Source organism: Glandiceps talaboti, chromosome 10, assembly GCF_964340395.1.
Source record: "Glandiceps talaboti chromosome 10, keGlaTala1.1, whole genome shotgun sequence".
In the NCBI taxonomy this organism is placed as follows: Eukaryota; Metazoa; Hemichordata; class Enteropneusta; family Spengelidae; genus Glandiceps; species Glandiceps talaboti.
This window is the reverse complement of record NC_135558.1, coordinates 14,308,934-14,316,695: the sequence shown is the minus strand read 5'-3', so window position 1 is coordinate 14,316,695 and position 7,762 is coordinate 14,308,934. Positions and strand designations below refer to the sequence as shown.

The 7,762-nt window shown below is 42.0% G+C and overlaps 1 non-coding gene across 1 annotated transcript; it reads left to right on the top strand.

Moving 5' to 3' along the window:
• The first annotated feature begins 363 nt into the window (after positions 1-363).
• Trnay-gua (transfer RNA tyrosine (anticodon GUA)) lies at positions 364-447 on the top strand. Its single transcript is given in 2 exon segments — positions 364-400; positions 412-447. It is a non-coding gene; the product is annotated as a tRNA-Tyr (tRNA).
• The last annotated feature ends 7,315 nt before the right edge of the window (positions 448-7,762 follow it).

The following is a 7,762-nucleotide window of genomic DNA, read 5'->3' as shown; positions in this document are numbered from 1 at the left end:
TGTGGAGACGAAGTACTTGTAAGCACCGCGGTCTTCTTCAGAGAATATAACCTTGTCATTGATTTAAAAGAAATGACCATCACTCCAGTGAAAAAGTATGGAGATCAAACACAAAGAATGTCAAAGTGGGGTGTACATAGAGTTGAACCTTTTGGAGCATGGGAAGAGAACGTTCACATATAGGACAATAATAAGATACAGTGTTTGTATATTTAATATCATTCGTCTTGTGAAATTATTAATAAAAAAATGTCAGTGGTCTTCGTGTCCACACAAATCGAGAATTGTGTCACACGCATTTTACACACACACACACACTCCTTTTTGTATATTGCCACACCGTGTGTCTGTGTGTGAAGACTTCCCCCAGTAGCTCAGTTGTCAGAGCGGTGGACTGTAGACATAACCGATATCCATAGGTCACCGGTTCGAATCCGGTTTGGGGGACATAGTCATTTTTTTCCCTAAAACGACCTCGACGTAGGATTGAATAAATTCGACAAATTATTCAAAAACATCACCATTAATTGCCATAACATTAACGACATATGTGATATACTAGTATTATAATTTCAAGGGTCTTTTCACATGCCACATGTGCAATGGGTTGGTTATCTTTATCTGCCATTTTGTACTATGTACTGGGATGTATATTTGTCCTTACACTACAACATAGAAAGCAGTTCTCCCTTGCTAGGTTTTCGATGAAAACGGCAGGGGAAGAAATATTGCCACAGAGGGCGTCCTTTCTTTCCAATGATTTGTAGGAAGTGTCACATACTGTGTAGTAGTACGTACTTTGCCATGATATGAGCAAAAGGACTACCTTTTAAATGTTGTTGCCATCTGTTAAAAGTGTAAAACATTTGTATTTGTGAGAGACATAAGAACAAAAACATTTATGTATGCAAAAAAAAATGGCTTGTGTGTCGTGTACTGTTATCTCAATTCTAATGATTGCTCTTGTTATCTGTATACTTCTGTTAGTGCCTGGAACGCATGACGACATCTTAGCAGTAGTCACGTACGTGGGAACAATTTTGAAACAGGCATGGACTCACGTCACGAATGCTATAAAAAGTCAGTCTCAACAGTAACACAGTATCACTTCAAAAATGTCTTTCAGACAAAGCACAATACCTGAACTGTTTCAAATGTGTTGTGAAAACAAAGCGAAGCAATCCCCCCAAAGTGAACAACCACCCTTACTCCTGAAAGCAAATAGCAATGCAGACAGTGACAGTGAAAGTGATTACCTGTCATCAGACGAAGACATGGTCTTTCAAAATGCTATTTGTAGAAAACGCATATTGCGCAGAACAGACCACAGTGTCGTGGAAGTACAGGACACATGTTGTGCTTCGAGCAAAAGTTCGGGTACCCGTTTCAGGAAGAGAGTAGCCAGTAATCGAAAGGCTTCCATCGACATATCTATGTGTGATGCTAACATGTTTGAACAATTCGTTTTGAATGTTAAACAGGAGGCAGACGACCAGTCCCAGTGTAGGACTGTTCAACGCAAACTGACAGCTAAACTTTTGAGCTGTGAGGCTCTGTTAGAGAAGATAAGCACCATACCCAATGAGGTTTTGCAACCAGACGTTTGGACATTGGAAGTAGTCAATCACAATGGGTTCGAGCCAAGGCAGTTCGGTACCTTTGTGCTACGACCGTGTTCCAATGGGGAAATGTGTCTGAGTCGTTACATCAGACATGAATGTGACTGCAAGGAGAGTCCCGTTTTGGCCGAGTGTTTGAATGCAGACGCCCTCAAGAAACTGATCGTTGGAAACGAAAGTGAAAATGACATGGCCTTGCAAACTCAACAGTTTGGTTGTCACCCATGCATACTGTGTCGCACTCACACTGTCAATGTTCACTGCATGGACCCAACAAAAGAAAGCATAGTCACACTACAAGATTACTTGGAGACATTTTCGTTTGATTTTATTGATTTTCATAAAGACTACATGATACCGTATCAACTTGTAGTGAAAGAAACCGGTATCAAACTGAACTACAATGGTTTGAAACTAAATGCTGCCATGAACAAATTACATTGGGAACACCAACAGGATAATGTTCATCGCATTGACTTTACACCATTGTCGTATTCTGATTTCTAAATTATCAGGTTATTTTTTTTGTCTTGTTTTTGTCTTTTTTTTTAAAAAGTAAAATAAATAAAGGCATTTTCAACAATATAGTCATGTTGACACTTGTCTGTAAACATGTATGCATGCGTGTACGAGTGAGTGAATGCACATCTGTGTACAACATCAACATGCAGCATCAAATAACAAGTACGAAACATCTTCTCCGTTCAACGGGGTACACGCAAGGTCATTTGAAATCTTCTCCATCAGTGTGTAGTCGACAAATTTTTCTTCCTCTGACAAAGGTACGAAGAACTCGCGCACAGTTACCTCACATTCGCTGGCAGTTGTTGTTACGGGTGGTGTGGTGACGCCAAGCAGACGAAAGTATTCTTCTCGGAACACGTTTACGTAAACATCGAGTATGGCTGCATTCTCTGCATTGCTTAAATCTGAATGTACAAGCGTACCTTCTCTTGATCCGAGGAGCGTACGTAGTGGTATCAAAGCATCGGAACGTGTTTGGAGCAGTTTCACAATAAATCGCTTTGCGTTTTTGACGTAGATTCTCGTCTGCCTTTGTTGACACATGCCTTCACCATCGGGTTTGTCCATCACGATTTCAGCAGCAACAAACCACAGGTACGGTACGTTCAGAAACTTGTCGACGAAAGTGTGAAATGTGTCCACTGACTTTGGACGTTGCATGTCATATCGGAAGCAGATGGGTATTTTCCTCAGCCAGTAGTTTAACCTGAAGGCTAAAACACCGTCTTTCAATACATATAACTGAACACTGTTCTTGATACGGTCACGGACGTATTCCATGTCACTGTTCACGGGTTCGCAAGGGCTGTCGATCGTCCACGTCTTCGTGTCGATGCCAGGAATGATACGTCTCGTGTACAGCGTTTTGACTATGGTGTTAGTCTTCGTAGTTGTCATGACACATCGTGGATACGTGCGTCGACAGTTTGCAATGCTCAGCTTCCTGGCGTTGATTGTCTTCGAGCGTGTTCGCATCATGGTGCAGACGGTGCAATGTAGTGCAATACAATGTTTTTATGTACTTGGAACTCAACGTCACTCAATGCTAAACAGAAAACTCTGACGTCACACACAAAAAAGTCTGACATGCATTAAACTTCAACAGCTTCCTGGAATTGATTGACGAGTGCAATGCAATTCAATATTTTTACATACTTGGAACTAGTCTTTTTTTTTATTTTTCTTTTTTTAAGTAACAATAAATACATTTTTCAATAATATATACATTGTCAAGTAGGCATGTGTTGTGTGTATCTCTGTAGGCATTAAATCATGTATGTAGGAGTGAGTGAATGCATGTCTGTGTACAATATCAACGTGTGGCATCAAATAACAAGTACGATATATTGTCTCCACTCAACGGGTTACACACAAGGTGACTTGAAATCTTCTCCATCAGTGTGTTGTCAACATCTTTTTCGTCCTCTGCCAACGGTACGAAGAACTCTCTCACAGTTACCTCACAATCGCTGCCTGTTGTTGTTACGGGCGGTGTGGTGACGCCAAGCAGACGAAAGTGTTCTTCTCGGAACACGTTTACGTAAACATCGAGTATGGCTGCATTCTCTGCATCAGTTAAATCGGAATGTACAAGGGTAGCGTTTCTTGATCCAAGGAGCGTACGTAGTGGTATCCTAGCATCGGAACGGGTTTGGAGCTGACTGGCGTACAGGCGCTTTGCGTTTTTGACGTAGATTCTCGTCTGCCTTCGTCGATACACTCCTTTACCCATGGGTTTGTCCATCACGATTTCTGCAGCAACAAACCACAGGAACGGTACGTTCAGAACTTTCTCGACGAAAGTGTGAAATCTGTCCACTGACTTTGGACGCTGTATGCCGTATCGGAAGCAAATTGGTATTTTCCTCAGCCAGTGGTTTAACATGAAGGCGAGGACACCGTCTTTCAATACAGATGACGGTACACCTTTCTTGATACGGTCACGGACGTACTCCATCTCGCTGTTCACGGGTCCAGATGGGCTGTCGATCGTCCACGTCTTCGTGTCGATGCCAGGAATGATACGTCTCGTGTACAGCGTTTTGACTATGGTGTTAGTCTTCGTAGTTGTCATGACACATCGTGGATACGTGCGTCGACAGTTTGCAATGCTCAGCTTCCTGGCGTTGATTGTCTTCGAGCGTGTTCGCATCATGGTGCAGACGGTGCAATGTAGTGCAATACAATGTTTTTATGTACTTGGAACTCAACGTCACTCAATGCTAAACAGAAAACTCTGACGTCACACACAAAAAAGTCTGACATGCATTAAACTTCAACAGCTTCCTGGAATTGATTGACGAGTGCAATGCAATTCAATATTTTTACATACTTGGAACTAGTCTTTTTTTTTATTTTTCTTTTTTTAAGTAACAATAAATACATTTTTCAATAATATATACATTGTCAAGTAGGCATGTGTTGTGTGTATCTCTGTAGGCATTAAATCATGTATGTAGGAGTGAGTGAATGCATGTCTGTGTACAATATCAACGTGTGGCATCAAATAACAAGTACGATATATTGTCTCCACTCAACGGGTTACACACAAGGTGACTTGAAATCTTCTCCATCAGTGTGTTGTCAACATCTTTTTCGTCCTCTGCCAACGGTACGAAGAACTCTCTCACAGTTACCTCACAATCGCTGCCTGTTGTTGTTACGGGCGGTGTGGTGACGCCAAGCAGACGAAAGTGTTCTTCTCGGAACACGTTTACGTAAACATCGAGTATGGCTGCATTCTCTGCATCAGTTAAATCGGAATGTACAAGGGTAGCGTTTCTTGATCCAAGGAGCGTACGTAGTGGTATCCTAGCATCGGAACGGGTTTGGAGCTGACTGGCGTACAGGCGCTTTGCGTTTTTGACGTAGATTCTCGTCTGCCTTCGTCGATACACTCCTTTACCCATGGGTTTGTCCATCACGATTTCTGCAGCAACAAACCACAGGAACGGTACGTTCAGAACTTTCTCGACGAAAGTGTGAAATCTGTCCACTGACTTTGGACGCTGTATGCCGTATCGGAAGCAAATTGGTATTTTCCTCAGCCAGTGGTTTAACATGAAGGCGAGGACACCGTCTTTCAATACAGATGACGGTACACCTTTCTTGATACGGTCACGGACGTACTCCATCTCGCTGTTCACGGGTCCAGATGGGCTGTCGATCGTCCACGTCTTCGTGTCGATGCCAGGAATGATACGTCTCGTGTACAGCGTTTTGACTATGGTGTTAGTCTTCGTAGTTGTCATGACACATCGTGGATACGTGCGTCGACAGTTTGCAATGCTCAGCTTCCTGGCGTTGATTGTCTTTGAGCGTGTTCGCATCATGGTGCAGACGGTGCAATGTAGTGCAATACAATGCTTTTATGTACTTGGAACTCAACGTCACTCAAATGCTACACAGAAAACTCTGACGTCACACACACAAAAGTCTGACATGCATTGATATAGGAATGCATAAGGAGCAGTACACAGAAACATTCTGACGACCCATACAAAAAAGCCTGACGACACAACATGCATGAGATTCCACTCGTACATACATCAGCAAGGCACAAAACAATAATTTTTTGAGGACCAAATTTATTTGTTAACAAAAACATCAACAAGCATATCAACAACAACAGCTAAAACAGCAAAACAAATGTCAACAATGTGTTCAGTTCATTACAGCTTAGTCCACTTCCTGCATTCTTATGTATTCCCTGCAGTCACCAGAGCACGATTCACTTTTCCCATCTTCAAATCTAAAGTCTGTGTCACGTGACGCATAACCCAGTCTGTTGGGGAAGAAGATGGAGTCCACTGCACGAGTAACCGATGGATGGCGCCTTATGATCTCCACCATTTCGTCTTCTACTACTGCATGGGAGTCGGAACAGAATGATTTGTCTTCCTCATTGAGGTAGGACGAATGGACGTCTGCCAAGACCAGCTGAGACAGAATGGTAGTAAACTCATCCACGTTTTCTGGAGCACCACATTTGACCATGAAACTTGCAATGGCATCCACAATTTCATCTTTGATGTTCTGCCAAGCAATACCACTGATTCGTGCAATCGTCTCATTAGTCTTCTTGAAAGCAGACTGGGTAAGTTCTTTGAAATAAGCATCTCGCAGAAAAAGTTCGTTCTTAGGTGCTATCATGAATCTCTGTCCTTTGACCTTGGAAGAGTAGAAAGGTTGGTCGAGTTTTTGACATATGTCAAATGACAGGGCTTGTATGTGATCCAGCCCCATGATGTTAGTGCAGTAGTACACGGATTCGAAATACGACAGCATGTAGAAAGTGTCAGTGTAGCATTCTGACAATCTATGGACAACGAAACTGTAATGCGACCCATGGTCGAATACAACTTCTCCAGTCAGGACAATGGCAGCCAGCGTTTTATCAGCAGGAGCACGTGTTAAGAAGCGCTGTTTCATTGCAGAGTAGATGTACTTAGTTAAATGAGGCCAGTACCAAGTCTCGGACGTCTCGTTTTTTGGACATTTCAAGGAAAATGGATTTCTGTAGTATTTGCCATCACAGGACACGACAAAGTCTCCATCTGCATTCATCAGACAATCAATGACAATACCAGAGAATGCAGGAGTAACGACAACCTCACCAAGAGATGTATCTTCTTGCCAATCAGTCAACATTGTGCCTTTTGGTAGATCTCTTTGCATTACGTCGAGAAAATGGATGTCTTTCCCCACCAAATGTCTGGTCTGCTGCGATGGAAGCTTCCACATTTCATCATTAAAGTCATCACTGTGGAATGAGCAGAACACTTTTTCTAATTCACTTCTGTTGGCCATGTTTGTCAGAATGACCAGCCACCTTCAATCTGCCTCCATTTATAGACCCCTGACGTGACCAAAGGTAAATAGTGACGTCACGATTCATCCACGACAAGAGAAGTACGTCATTTTTTGTAAAAGATTCAACGTCATGATTTTTGTACAATACAATGTCATTCAATGGTGCTTGACGTCATGCAGGCAGGCTGGCCCAGTTATGTGACGTCAGAGATTTCGTGTACGAACAGCAAGATTGGAAAGTTCCAAACATGTTGAAGGAGGACAAACACATGATCAAAGAGATGACGTCACCATCGATGGTTGAGTGTATGGACAATGAAGGGGAAGACTTTTCACATCACATCTTGGGGTTGGAACACGTTCCTCCTTTTACTTATAATGTGCCTATGTAGTTTGATGACAGTGCCTAGGTATGTTGTCTTGAAAAAAAAAATATGCTGTCGTTGGTGTTTTTTTTTAGCAATAAAGCGTTATTTACAATTAACTAAAACCTCTACATATTTGTTCATTTTTGGAAAGAGTTGTATTCAAAGAGTGAAAATCACATGTCAATTCACCTTCACCAGTATGCAAATGGGGGTTGGGTGACTCATGGTAGTTCACTGGATACATACTTCTTTTGTGACAGTGAAAACTCCCATAATTCATTTTTGTTTTGTGAAGTAAAAAACTCCAACGATTCATGTGACACATCACTAATGCACAATTTGTCAAATTGATTCTATCTTGGTGTACTCAGGATTTTTGATCACATGACATATATGCAAATTAGAATTTGACAGTTTTCTTAAACACGTGTGTGTACA